The 15,881-nt window shown below is 29.4% G+C and overlaps 1 pseudogene; it reads right to left on the reverse strand.

Annotated features, from left to right (window-relative positions):
• Positions 1-10,351: 10,351 nt before the first annotated feature.
• LOC112773793 (heparanase-like protein 2) lies at positions 10,352-14,098 on the reverse strand (annotated as a pseudogene).
• Between the last annotated feature and the right edge of the window lie 1,783 nt (positions 14,099-15,881).

A 15,881-nucleotide genomic window follows, 5' to 3' on the forward strand; every position in this document is an offset into this window, starting at 1 on the left:
GCCGGTACCACAGCCTCAGCCAGAGCCAGAGCCTACCGGTGCACCTATCCCTGATCCTCAGGATTAGCATCGAGGACGATGCTTGATCTTAAGTGTGGGGAGGTTGCCGGTGGCACCATTAGAGGACCGGTAAACATTTTAGATATTTTTAGTTATGCTATTTAGTTATCTTATTTTGCACACTTTTGTATATATTTGATACATTTGAGTTTATTTTGGATACTCTTACTATTTTGGTCCGTTCTAGATACTTTTACTGCTTATTTTGGATTTTAGGTATTTTGGATACTAGATGTTTTCCTCTTTAGCTTATGGTTGTGATTAGAAATTGTTTGTGAATTGTTAAAACTTAGTCATCTTTTTGCATGAGAAATTGGTCTTAAATTGAAAAGAAAGAAAGGGTAAACTAAGGAAATTTTTTGAAATTTTTTAAATTTCTCAATCACAACAATGCTTAGTCAAATATTGAGATTTTCCAAGAAACTTAATTATAGGGCACCAACCCAATTGATTGAAGAAAATTTTTGGTGAAACTTGCTTGAATTCATACTTTGTGAAGCATGTATTGAACTAAGAACACAAGCTTGTGAGACTTGAGCCTATTGATGTGGTTACATTTTATAACCACTTATCTTCCATTCTTGTGTGCAATTATTCCCTTTCTATGATTGTGATCCTTGATTTGCTTGATTCTATATGTCCATTCATTTCTTGTATTCATGCATTTGTATGATTGAGGCCATTATTTCATTAGCCCACGTACCCAAATAGCCTACCTTTTACTCTCCATTGTTAGCCAATTTTGAGCCTATGCTTAACTAACTTGTTCTCATTTTAGCACATTACTAGCCCCAGGCAAAAAACCAATGAAAGTCCCTTGTTTGGATCTTTGATTAGCCTAGGATAATGAGAGTGTTTATTATTCAAAGTTGGTGAGGCTTGGGAACATTGGATGGGATAAAAAAAAGGTAGTACACTTCCATATTTAGAAATTGGGAACATATTCATGTATTGATTGAATGTATAAGACCTTATGCAATTGATGTCCCTGTACAAAGTATAAAAAAAAGATAAAAATAAAATGAAATAAAAAAAAGAAATATAGAAAAAAAAGAGAAGAAAAAGAAAGAAGAAAATGAAAAGAAAGCAACCAAAGGGGACAAAACGCCCCGAAGTGAAGCACAATAAAAGAGAATCAATGCATAAGTGTTATGAATCAAGGAATAGAATGCATGAATATGTAAGAAAAAGTGAAGAATGGGTAGTTAGAATAGTTTGAACTTGTATAGTTCATTATATAGGTTAGGTGGGAATGTCTATGCTAATCAAAGGTCTAAACTTTAGTCCACTTAACCATAAATGATCCTACCTTGACCCTAACCCCATTACAACCTAAATGAAAGACCTCATGATGAATGTATGCATGCATTGAATAGATGTTGATTTTTAGAAGAAAATCAAATTTTGGAAAGCATGATTAGAAGGGAATTGAGTGAATTAACCTTTAAACACTTGAGTGAATATAGCGGATACACATCCGGTGAGGGTTCAAAAGTTCAATCACATGTGTCCACTCATATTATCTATATTCTTGCAAGCTTGAATTTCTTTTGATAGTTTCAATACAATTGTGGTTTGGACTTGATTCCTATTGCTCTAGTTCTTATGCTTACACATATTTCCTTGGGAATTGATTTGTTTGAACCAAGCATTTGCATTCACTTTAGGTAGTTGCATTTAGATAGGTTTATGTAGTTTAGTTGCATTTAATAAATGTCATAACCCTTAGTTCCTTCTTATTTTAGCATGAGGACATGCTAAGGTTTAAGTGTGGGGAGGTTGATAAACCCCATTTTTAGGGTTTACCTTGTATTGAATTTAGAGTATTTTGATGACTTTTTCACGCATGAATTAGCATGGTTTTGTAATCTCTCCCGTATTTGTGCTCAAGTGTAAAAACATGCTTTTTAAACCTTATTTTGATGAATTCTAATTCCTCCTTGATTCCATAAGATGCCTTGATGTGTTTGTTAGTAATTCCAAGATTGAAATAGGCTAGGCATGGATCAAAGGGAGTAAGGAAGGAAGCATCCAAGTGGAGAGAAGCATAAAATGTCAAAGAAGTGAAATCAGCCAAGCACGCGCAAGCGCACAAGGCGCTCGCGCGCACATTGCAGAATCGGCCAGGGACGCGCACGTGTACCGTGCGCGCACGCGTCGCAGTCCGCACATGACTTCATTAAAGCAGCACGTGCCTGGCGATCTTGGGGAGTTTCTGAACCAACTTTGGCGCCAAAATACATTAAAAGGAAGGCATCAATCTATCATTGAGCATCATTAGGATTAGGATTAGTTAGTTTTAGAGAGAGAAGCTCTCACTTCTCTCTAGAATTAGGATTAGGTTTAGGTCAATCTCTCTTCTTAGATCTAGGTTTAATTCATGCTTTAATTCACTTCTCCTTTATCAATTCTTACTCTTCTCCTCTTCCTCTCTCTAGTTATGTACTTTAATTCTTGCAATTCTTCATTTTGTTGTGGATCTAATGTTGTTCTTTTGTTTTCTTTCAATAATGCAATTTAAGGTAATTCATGATAATTGTGAGTTCCTTGATTGTTGTTGTTAGTTCTTTGTATTCAATTGTTGTTAGAATTCATTCTTGTTGTGATTTACTATACTTTCCTTTTGTGCCTTCCAAGTGTTTGATTAAATGCTTGAAAGGATGTTAGAGTAGAATTTTATGTTCTTGGCTTGAGAAGGTAACTTAGGATTTCTTAAATTACTAGTGTCCAATTGATTGATAGTTGATAGCCATTGACTCTAGCCTTCATTAAGCCAATTAGTGAGAAGCTAGGATTTATGGACTAGGATTAATATAGCTCACTTGACTTTCCTTTGTTAATTGATTTAAGGATAACTAAGTGGGATTAATCCTTGCAACTACCATACTTGTGGCTAGTGATAGTGATGAAAAACCTTGACAACCAAACCTTGCCAAGACCGTTTTGTTAATAAAATTCCATTGCCATTTATCTTTCATGTTTCTTATAAAAACCCCAAAATAACTCACAGCCAATAACAAGACACTTCATTGCAAGTCCTAGGGAGAACGATCCGAGGTCCAATACTTCGGTTTATAAATTTTAGGGGTTTGTACTAGTGACAAACAACTTTTTGTATGAAAGGATTATTGTTTGGTTTAGAAACTATACTTTACAATGAGACTTCATTAGTGAAATTCTAAACCGTCAAAAAATCAATCATCAATGTTCCCACACTCTTGGGATATAGTGCCGGCCACACTTATGGGATATAGTGCCCGGCACACTTTACAAATAGAGAGAAAATAATGCAACAAAAATAGAATAGAACATGCATTCACACTTCACATTCATAATCATTGTCCACATAATCAATTTCAATCATTCTTCTTCCTCAACTTATACCCGAAGCAGGTGGACAACACCACTGCCTCTTACCCGGTCACCTATATCTCAATCAGAGTCACTTTCACTCTCAACTTCATTAACAATATCATTCCAATTCATATCTCATCTAATTGTAAGTCATCACTACATTTATCATCTTAATCAATCTCCTCTCACTCAACGTCACCAACACTTCATCAATTCCGTTATCATTTCACGACTCCTTTCTAACATCCCCTCAACTCATTTAACAGACTCATCCTCATTGTAAGGCTTAAAGACTCACTAACGGACCTTAAACAAGTGTAAAAGATGTTTGGAAAGCTAGATGTTTGCTTCAACATTAAAAAATATCACATTTGGCTAAAACAGGGGTTTTGCGTAGGCGAGATTTGAAAACAATGGAGAATTCTCATGTTGCATATACTACTTGCGTACGCGAGCATCCAAATTTGTAGGTCCGTGTACGCGAGACCATGTCTGCGTACGTGGAATGCCTGGGCGGAGCCCAAGTCTGGCGTCGCGTGCACGTTCGCATACGCAACCACCCCTTTTTCCTCAAAAGCTGCCAAGTCCATGAAAATCAGTTTTTTACACCCAACTTTGAACTCACATAACGTTTTTGTAAAAATTCATTTTTAACCCATTCTTTGAACGTTATAAACTTCACGGACCCAGTTTTCATTCAAAATAAGTTTTACAGAATTTGGGGGTTCATAAGTCAAGTTATTCACCACCGAAGTTGGTCCAAAATAAGCTTTTACCCAAAAACCAAAACCTCTAGTTTTACCAAAATTCTCAACTTCAAAACTAATTATTTCACAAGCAATTTAATACCAAATATCTCTAATCAAGTTCACCTACTATCCAATCACTTCACAACTATACCAACCCTTAAGCTATTCATCCAAGTCAACAATTACGCCCATAATTTTTTCATCAATTCCATTCCAACCTTAACTCCAAATCAATTATCCACATTCCATCAATTTTCACAACACCAAAATAAACTAATTAATTAAATAGTACAGCATCTCAATTTTCACTCAACTTACCGAGAATTATCTCATTTCGGCCTCTGGCCCAATTTCACACTAATTATCATCATATGTTCATAATTTCACCAAAGTTACATACACATATCCAAAATCAAATCAATTGCACACATATACACATTTATTCACTAACCATATCAACAACCAAATTCAATCCAAACTTATCCTATGGTCCATTAGGCTAAGTTTTCACGTGACATTAAACATTAACTACGAGAAACCGAAATCATACCTTGCCCAATTCCTCCCTAAGCGTGGAATACTTTAAAAACCTCTCATTTCACAAGCTTCAAGCTTCCAAATGCCAATTTCATAAGTTCAACTACTAGAATTTCCTTTCAATCCACCAATTGAACTCCAATTCAATAAGATATACAATCTAATTCATACAATATCATAATAATCAACATTGAGCTTACTAATTCACCAATTCACAAAGGTTAGGATTTTTTTTACCGTTACCCACGAATCAAATGGACAAAATTCGGTGATTATCTATCGCTTGAGTTTACCTAAATCATCAAAACCCTCAACATCCAAAATCCAAAAATCACAAATTGAAGAAGGAATAACTGGGCACAAGGTTCAAAGATTCTTACCAAATTGTTTAATGGATTTCATAGAGAATTCCAAGATGAACGCGTGGCCACAAACGACTCGTCAATCGAAGTTACGGATTGAAAGTTAGAAGAATTTAAAATTCGGATAGTCGCTGCCGTAAGCGATAAAGTCGCAATTGGTGGTCAATCGAAGTGGACACTACTTAGTCGATAAAATCACTATTGAGGCGGTTACAAATAAAAAAAATCCCAAAAAAGAGAAAAATAAAAAAGTATTTACTATAGCTAACGATGTACTTAGATTATTATTATGATCACATTTTGTTGACCCATTTATATCGACCTATATATGTTACTTCACAAATATTGTGCTAAATAAACTAATAAACATGTGCCAAATATAATTGATGCATTTGGAAAGAGACAATCTTATCTTATATCTATTAAAATATAATCAAAATCAATTTTGATTAACATTAAAAGGTAAAATATTTTAATTTTGTTTTGTATATGTAATAATTCAATAAGTAATAATAAATTATTAAATAAAGTTTTAATCTTCAGCAGATAAATTTTTGATCAATTGAATTAGAAGATAATATAAAAGGATAGTGCTACGGTGATGAAAGGAATTTTTTTTTTTTATATGCTAAAGCAACGTAAAAAAAGCTGGTTAATGGATATTTGTCAAGTTATTTTCCAAAATACGGCAACTTTAAATAGAAACAGAAACAGTAGACTGTAATAGATAAAACATATTAATGAGATAAGTATTATGTTGTGTTAATTATTATGATTAAATATTTGGACTATTTTTATTTCAAGTCCAGTAAATTTTTTTTACAATTGGGTTATTTATTCTCCTTGACTTAGTTCCGTCTAATAATAATAATAACAATAACTACTAGAATTAGGGTCTCTCTCTCCGAAAGCAAAGTTAACCTTACCCTAAACTTGTAGCAAAACAATTTCGTAGGATTTAAAGGTTTAACTTATTTTATGTTTTTTATTGTATTTTATTTTTATTATTTTTTACTATATTCATACTTTTAATATTTAATAAATTTATTAATCAATTTTTAGTATTTAGAAATTGTACATTAATATTATCAAAAATAATTTATGATACATAAAAAAATAATTAAATTTAATTATAAAAATAATTTATTATTATATATATAAATATATGTGTTTGTGTCATTTAACTTCAATAACAATGAAAAATTAAATATAAATTATTCTTCCAATAGAGAATATAGTCACAATTAAAAATATTTTACCCCATCATTTTTAACAACATCAAGTGCACAATAGTGACTATAAATTCGTTTAATTTAATTAATGCAAACTTTTTCAATTATATATTAATGAAACTAATTAATGTAATAAATTATTTCGTTAGATACTTTATCATCATTCTTAGTTGGTTTAATAAACACCTACTTACATTTTAATTGGAACAATTTTTTTTTAGATTAAGGTCATAAATATTTAACTACTTAAAATTTTAAATCTTGTCAATTTTCAAATTTCGACCTTAAACAATAAACTCCCTCTCTCATTTTCAAACTTCAATTCTAAAGTATAAATTTTAAACTCTCTGAACACTAATTTTTTTAAATTTTCAATTTTAAATTCTAAACATTCAATCACATTCATTAATCTCTTAACTTTAAATCTAAAATCCTTAACTTTTTAAATTAAAACCTAAACCCTAACACTATAAAGACTAGATCATAATCTAATAAACTCTAAACCCCATAAATACCATAATTTATAAATTCTAAATCCTAAATTCTAATTTCCAAATCCTAAATCATATACAATAATCCTAATCCTAAACTTAAAATCCTAAGCTACAAAGTCTAAATTATATAAATTAATCCTAAATAAAAAATCTTAAATAATATCCTTAATTTTTACACCAAAATAATAAAAAAACAAATTAAGTTTTAAATAAAAAACTAACAATAATTACATATAAAATGACCTCTATTAAACCTTTCAAATTATCAAAATTGTAGTTATTGGATGTGAAAGAACATTCTAAATTTTATTTATAATTTTCCTTACTAAATTAACAATTACTACCACACACGCACGCACGCACGCACGATATCTCTATATGGGAAACAATGACACACATGTCAGCCAGATGGCTCCTCCACATCGCTTTAGCAGCTGAAGAAGAATAAATTCTTTATCACCGTAGCATTGGCCAATATAAAAACCAATATATATTTATGAAGCATCATTAGTTCCCTTCTTGTAAATCATTTTCTTTTTCTCTTTGCAATTCTTCCCCATCTTTTCTAAGCTTTTGAACGAAGGAAGAAAGAAATGGGAATTGGAGCGCAAGACCAACCAGAGAATTCAAAAAAGCTTCAAAGTTATGATCATCAACATAGACATAGTCACACCCTAAAAGGCTAAAACAAAAGTTTTCGTTATACTAGTAATAGTCACAAACCTTGTCAGCATATACATTGTCACCGGTCCATTTAGCACTTTGTATCTTCATAACACATCAAAGAATCCTCATCATCATAACAACTTTAACTCAATCTTGCAAGAACTCAACACCACAAAATCTTAACTTGTTGCTAGCCACTCACTTTTGTCTGAGCTTCACCATAGGCTCAACTCAACTAACCTTCTTGTCCAAGCATTACTCATTGATCTTATAACCCAACAAGAAAAGTAAAATTCTAGAAATAACAACGACAAAAGGTCTTCGAATAAAGAGCTTAATCTTGCACTTGTCTCTTACAAGCTCCTTTTCGGATACTCGGATGGATAGGGTAAGATGAGATTCATTCTCCAATTAGTGTCGCGTGTTTGAGGTTCCAAGATGAGTTGAACCAATACATGTCATATGACATAGGAGATGAATGCCTTGCAGATGAAGTGTTTGCACAAATGCTTATGTCAAATGTGAGCCACTCCCTAGAAGAAGGTGCCATCTCAAGTCTCCAAAATATTTTGTTGAGCCAAATCAAGATTTGCAAGATAACTTTTGAAAAATTTCACCAGATAGCAACATTATTTGGATTTCTTATACTTGTAAGAGCCACAAATACCTAATTAAGGGGAAGAACAATAAAAGGTATTGTAAAAGGTTGCTTTGATCTGCAAAGAAGAAAAAAGGGTAGGTGAATCTTTGATGATGGTAAACTTGATTTTGGGATAGACCGAGTTCTTGGGACGAAAAGATCTCGCAGCACGATTTGTATCATACTTGATATTGGTGATGGAACAAGGACATTGCTGCAAGAATGAGAGTAAGGAATGTGACAATCATCACAAGCACACTGAATTTGGATGGTCCATTCAGCCACTTCATTGCATCAAGGGGATTGATACCAATTCATCTCAGCATATCTCTGATATTGTGTTTCATGGAATTCATAGGAATTGGATGCCAGAGACTATGCCACAGGTTGATAGAACTTATTTGCCAATATTTGATAGAGTTGGATTCAACAGACTTAGATGGCATGCCAGTAGGAAGCTATCATGATGGAGTTCAGAGGAATGAATGGTACATTTCAGCATTATTAGAAAAATCAGTGATTTGATTTGAGGCAATAGGAGTGACAAACGGTGAAGACCGCTCCGCCAAAAGCCTGCCATCCGGCAGGTTGGCCCACTCTATCTAGTGAGACGGTCCTAAATTCTTCTTCTGTCCCGCCTAACGGCAAACTAGTGGGTTGGCAGACCCAGCTCGTCAAATTGTTTTTTAATAAACTATTAAATATTAAATAATATATATAATTTCACAATTATTTCAATAAATTTATAATTTCTAAAAATATAAAAAAATTATAATTTTTAAATTCACAAACATTAAACTTTTTATAATTATCAATATGCAATAAACATAATTATAAACAATTTTTTTAAAATAATAATAAAATTAACATTGTGCAAAGCAAAACAAACATTTCCAAAACATATAATTAAACATTTTCAAATTTATAATCAATCGAATATAAAACATAATCCAAAATATAACTTAGAACATTTTTAATTATCATCTTCATCTTTTTATAGATCAATAATATTATAGAAATTTGTAAAAAAAGGTCCCGACAAAAAAAAAACGTCTGGCTCGGTGGAGAAGTCTGTCTCGTCTCGCCCCGCCCCGCCGAAACCCACCAAAACCCACAGATTAGACGATACAAATTAGACAGATTTTTTTAGTTTGGTGGTTTCAGATTTTCAGTCCAATCCGTCTTTTTGACGGGTTATACGGATTAACCGATGGATTTTGGCCTATTTTCCATCCCTATAAAGTATGCACGAGAATATAATGCTTAAGATAAATTAATGAACAAAGATTTGTGTGACAATTATCTTAGAAGTTAGTAAAAGTTTATGTTAATATCTTTTTTGTAGGCCAAACTGCCAAAGACTCTTAATTTCTTCTCTTAATAGGTACAGCTCCTTGTTTTTGGTAAACACAAGTTTATGATTTTTTACAACAATCAAATTACTATAGCTATAGTAAATCTACAACTATTATATTAAAAATTTAAATTTTATGTTTTCTATAAACAAAAATTAATTTAGCAATTTTATTGTGTACTTAAATCTATTTTTAATTATATTTAATACTATTGTACACAGTGCGAAACACAAATTTTTAGGTTCAATAAGTGGAAAGCTCAACCATATATGTATGGAACTAGTATCTTTTTTCTTGAAAAGAGTAATTTTATATTAATTCAATGAGGAAATCAGCAAATTGCTATAGTATAAACAGTTAATTATTCGGTGGCTTGTAAATGAAGTAAACTTTTATTAAAATTTACATTCAAGCATGAAATTCTCATTTTTAGCTGATTGAGATTTTCTTTATTCAATTTTTTCTCTTTTTTTGTGTTTTTTTTGGCAAAAAAAAATATTTAATTATAATGAAAAAGTTAAAAATTTAAGATAGCTAAGGAAGATTGTTACTAATAACTTGGGTAATGTTATTAAGAATGAAACTTGCTGACAATTTACCACAAGTATATATTATAATACCAGATTTTTATTATAAAGCAATATTAAGAAATTATCTATGAGTATTTTAAATTTTATTTAATTATGACATTAAATTGTTATATATGAATAATAGTGTTAATTAATCAATTAGTTTTTAATTATGTAATATACGTATCTTGAAGTCATCAATAATAAAAAGATATAAGTATATAACAAATTATTGAAAATAAAAAATTAAAAGAAAAATTAATCGTAAACTATTCTCAGAAAAGTATATATATATATATATATATATAAGAAACATTAGAGAACCCTAATAATTTATTTTGTAGGAGGTGCACATGCAGGTGCATTGAAATTATTGATTTGCACAAAGACTATTGAATGAGGTGCAACTTTAATTGAAGAAGAAGAAGCATCAACAATCTTTGGTTTAAGCTTTGGAATTTTCTTTGACTTGGTGAGTTTCAATGGAGTTCCATTCAAAAGTACAACATCACTTTGAATGTTTTCATCTTTAGGTGTCAAGTGGTACTCTTTTCTTTTTAATGAATCCATCAAATTCAAATTTTTTTCTCCTTTTATGTCAACTCATCCGGATAAAGATTCATGTCATTCACAAGAAAGACATTGAAAGATGTCCACTTCTCCATGTTTATTAACAGTAATGTGATTCCATTCTGAAACAATAGTTAGATTCATATTATGTTATAACTTTTAAAAAGTTATCTTAAAATTAAAAAAAAATTTAAATATATAAATAAAATTATTAGTTTACCCCTTTCTTGGAACAATGAGCATATGTACGTAGATATGGTGAACTATCATGAGAAATAGAAAGCACCTTGGTTCCCATAAGTCGATGCCACAAAAGTGCTCTGTTTAAAGAAAATAAAATTGTTATCCATTCAAAAATGACATTTAATTTAACTACTTAAATAAATATGAATGAATATATGTGACATAGCCATAATAATCTGGATTAGGAATGAATGATGTGGTATTTAGTAAAGCATAGTTTCCTCCAATCAAAGATTGTCTACAATAAATTTTATGGTTGAAGGTTGATGCCATACCCAATTGATCCAAATACCTATAGTTATTATTAATTAAAAAATTTATTAGAAAAAATATGTAAAAGAAACTACAGAGCTGAAAATTGAAATTCAATTTAAAATAATAAAAAAAAAACTTACCAAAAGCCATTAACAAAAGTATGTGATACATCTTTGCCTCCACCATTATAAGCTCCACCAGATTCTCCAATCCATGTTCCAGTCTGTGGTGTAAATTCCTTCACCGCCGTTGAACCATCCTTAAAAGTTTGTGCAATTTTGCTCAAAAAATATAGGTCTTGAACCTTACTAATAAAATTCCTATCAACACCAACACCTATATAGTATAATTTTATAATATAATTATATTCTTAGAATTAAACAAATTAATCAAGCAACAAAAAACATATATGTTTATTGTTATCGTTATTATTATTATACGTACTAGCACCAAGGTTATAAATGTGATGTGTAACTCCATCAATGACACTAGGTCCAACATGTTGCAAGAAGTTATCAAACCATTCTTTATCATAAAATTCAGTTGGACCCAACACCTTTGGTCTTGTGGCATTTGGGTATAATGAGTTAACTATGTACCTTAGTTTTGTGATATCTTTTGCATATTGAACACTATCTATTCTTGTTGATACTCTTTCAGAGCATCGCTCGTTGCCTATATGATTAATTAACACAAAATGTTAAATTTATAAAAAATTATGGGTAAAAATTAAATTAGTTAATTAAAAAATTACAGGGTTTTAATTTAATTTGGTACCTAATTCATATGAGTCTATATTGTATTCTTTTGAGACAGTGTACTTCATGAGGTATATGGCATTGTTTGGATTCCAATTTAATTGGTCCTCATTGGAATTTTTCTTTTCAATAAGTGCGTTTAAGCTAAATGTAAATTTGACACTGCAAAATTTAAAGTAAATAAGACAAGATAAGATTGATTGTTTGTGAAGTAATTATAATAATATTGAGAAATTAAAATAATATATATTAATTACCCAGTTTTGTTGAAAAAGTGATTCACTTCATCTCATCTCTTTCTTGAAAGACATCTAACATTGAACCCAAACAAGCCATTATCTTCCTTTGTTATAGTTGGACATTGCTTTTGCTTCTCAAATTGACAAATAATTTGATCTTGTAGTGAACCCCCTGATTTAATCATGAGAGGATTGAATGCTGTAACAATTTTAAAAACAATTAAATTAAATAAATATTTGAATAATAGATAATAATGTGAAATACACCTTTTTTTTTAGTTTTTTGAATATCTACTATCAAAAATACAGTGATTAATCTTTTTGTCTGTAAGTCATTCACTTAAAAATAAATGATTGGATTATTTATTAATAATAAAGTGATCATTCAAAAAAACAAGCATTTAAGATTTAAGAATATAGATATAAATTAATAAATAAATAAGCATTATGATATTTGAAAATGGGATTTAAATTTTTTAAAATTTGAATTTTAGTATTTTATTTTAAAAAATAAAATATAATTTATTATTATTTATTTTATAGATAAAACTAAAAAAAATATAAAAAAAATATTAAATAGTAAAAAATCTCATTCTATTCTTTAAAGTAAAAATCTAAAATTTAAAAAATTCGAATTCTTAAAAATGGTTTTGAGTTTAGAGAAAATATAGCTTACCCTTGATTGTATTTGAGAGTATCTCGTTATTCAAGTCCTGTATAAAAAGTTGCAAAAACAATAATTAATTATCATTATGATATTTAAAAGGTGCTTGTTCCGGTACATAGAATATATTTACCTGATTAGCATTATTTTTTTTATTTTTTTAAATATTATATCATTTATCATTATATATACTAAAAAGAAAAGTATAGGTTACCAATATGTTATCTGTCAATTTATTGTCAATAATAATTAATTATTATATTTTTAAAATATGTACAAAGAAGCACATTTAAAAAATACATCTATAAAGACACTTTTATTAGACATAACTATAAAAAAATATTTTTATTAGACACATCTATAAAAACACTTCTATTGAACACAATCATAAATAAGAATTGACAGAAATTGACAAATATGCTATTAATAACGTAGCGGAATTGATACTAAAATATCCTTAAGAAATTATAAAAGAACAAAGACAATTTTTTATTATTCTTATTAACTAACTAAATTACTTTTTACTATTGTGTTCAAAATTAAAATTCTTTTACAATTAAAAAAAACAAATAATCTTAATCTAATAATTTAAAAAATGAAAAAAAAATAGAGAACCCTAATTATTTATCTGAAAAAATGGCTATCTGTTCATCTTCATTCCGTAAAAAACAAATCTGACTGACGTCGACTAGAATTGTCAGCAGACTCCGCCGGATATGCCGTGCATCAGGTGCGCGACAATGCTCTCCATCGCGATCGACATCAGCAGTGCTCTGCGGAATAACGACTTCAGCAGTTCCGGCGAACGATGCAAGCCAACCCCGTCCTGACCTGGTTCACCTCAGGCACTGGTCTTGTGAAGATAGCTTCTTTTAGCAGCGTGACTTGAAGAACTGGATAAAATTTTGGCTTGAATATGAACAGATAGGAATTTGTTTTATCTCTGTTTTGATTTTTCTTTTTTCCCATGATTAGATTATGATATTTGATTAGTAAGTAACCACCTATTTGAAAATGCATACAAAAAACTAAAAAAATGCACATAATATTCTGAATGGTAATATACGATAATAATATCAAACAAAATAAATAAATAAAATACCAAGTTGAGAATTCCAGCATTTTCTCATAAACATTGGTTATAATCACATTTATTAGATGGCCACCAATCTAATGTTGCACATATAAAATTCTCATCTGTTATAGCAATGTTTGTGACTCCTTTCACTTTAACCTTCACATCTTTCAATAAACAAGAAAAATAAGATAATACTAAGAAAACTAAAAGGATAGCTACTCCCATGCACGGATTCCCATCCGCATTCACATGTACACCCACACTCACAGTCATTGTGGGAGAAAAAGAGAAGATATTATGAAAAATTTATATTGATGTGGGTTGGATTAGGATTCCCTAAATTCTAAATTTTATTTTAGAAGATAAAATGTGATTATTTATTATTTATTTTATAAATAGAATAAAAAAATTATTTAAAATTTTATAAGTGATACTAAAAAAATATGAAAAAAAATTATTTAAAATGATAGATTATACTTTATCTTTTAAACTAAAAATTTAAAATTTAGATAATTCAAATTCATGTTTATTATATAATTTATTATTGATATTTATTTATAATGTTAATAGGATTTATTTGGGTGAATTTAAAAAAAATTAATAAATTTTTTAAAAAAGTTTTAAGAGAGTAAAAATAATTTTATATTTGATATCTCATATAAAAAAAAATTTATTAATTATATTTGGATACAATAATATAAAAATATTTATTTATTTATTTATTACGTAAAAAAAATTATAAATTATAACTTCTCAAAAAGATATATTTTATTTTTCTAAAACTTTTACTTTTACTATTAAAAATTTGCAAACATACTAAATAATAAAGAAATATCTTTTTTTAAAGGCTTTTTAGTTAAATAAAATAAAGAGGGATCAATTTTACTTGATCCTTCTAAATTAAATTCGAAAATGTGAATTCTATAGACTTACTAATATATAAATCGTGCTAGGATAGTGTGTATTAGATATTATATTAAACACCACAGTTTAAGATAATTTATGCATGAAATTTCTTCAAAAAAATGCGCTCATAAATCGTTCCAAGGCACTGAGCATCTCAAATTGTATATAATTCATTCTAGGATAGAGTAGTTTACCTTTTTTCACCTAAACCACTATAAAGTAACACGACTCAGGATTCGGTGGTTTCAGAACGTTTGGACCATTAAATGTTTCCATAACAAAATATGTTTTTTAAAATTTTTTAATAATTGCTAAATAGTCATTTTTTGAATTTAATTACAAATTAACCTCATATATTTTACTTAATTATAAAAATATTTTTTATTTTATAAATAATTATTTTATCATAAATCTATCATGTTTATTAACAATCAAGAACAAAAACAATAACGAATTAGATCTTTCATTGATCCTAATAAATTTTTTTGGCTATTCCAATCGATTAAAATATTAAATTTGATCCGGGACGTTCGTGAGGAATTACAAAATCGTGTTTCCTTGAAAACCAATCGATTGGACTATTAAACCAATCGATTGAATTCTAACTCAATCGATTGGATTTCAGTTTATCACTAAACAATCAATTGAAAATTGCAAGAAAGCATGATTTTCGCATAAATCAATCGATTGGTCATATTAACCAATCGATTGAACGATGAATTAAATGTGGATTTTATGTAATTCAATCGATTGTTTAGAATTTTCAATCGATTGAATTCCTCAAAACAATCGATTGGATAGTAAAATTCAATCATATAGTGGAGTTAATTGCTATTGCCACTGTGAATTTGATGCAATGATGTCTGGGAAAGCAAGGTGCTATAGCAGCGAGTTAGCATCACTAATTTTCTTTCATTCTACAACCTCATACTGGGCATCTAAGATGTTTTATGTCAAAACAAGAATTCTAAAATCCATAATTTCGCATTGGTCATATGCCTTGTTCTTTAGTCAAAATTTTTGTACTTGTAAACCTAGGGGAGGATAAATAAAATGTTACAAGTTATCTATTGCACTTGCATTAACATTGTAACTATCATTTCTTGTTCTTCTTTAATTCCTTATATGTTCTCATTTATGTCAGAACCAA

Source organism: Arachis hypogaea, chromosome 3 (genome assembly GCF_003086295.3).
Source record: "Arachis hypogaea cultivar Tifrunner chromosome 3, arahy.Tifrunner.gnm2.J5K5, whole genome shotgun sequence".
Lineage (NCBI taxonomy): Eukaryota > Viridiplantae > Streptophyta > Magnoliopsida > Fabales > Fabaceae > Arachis > Arachis hypogaea.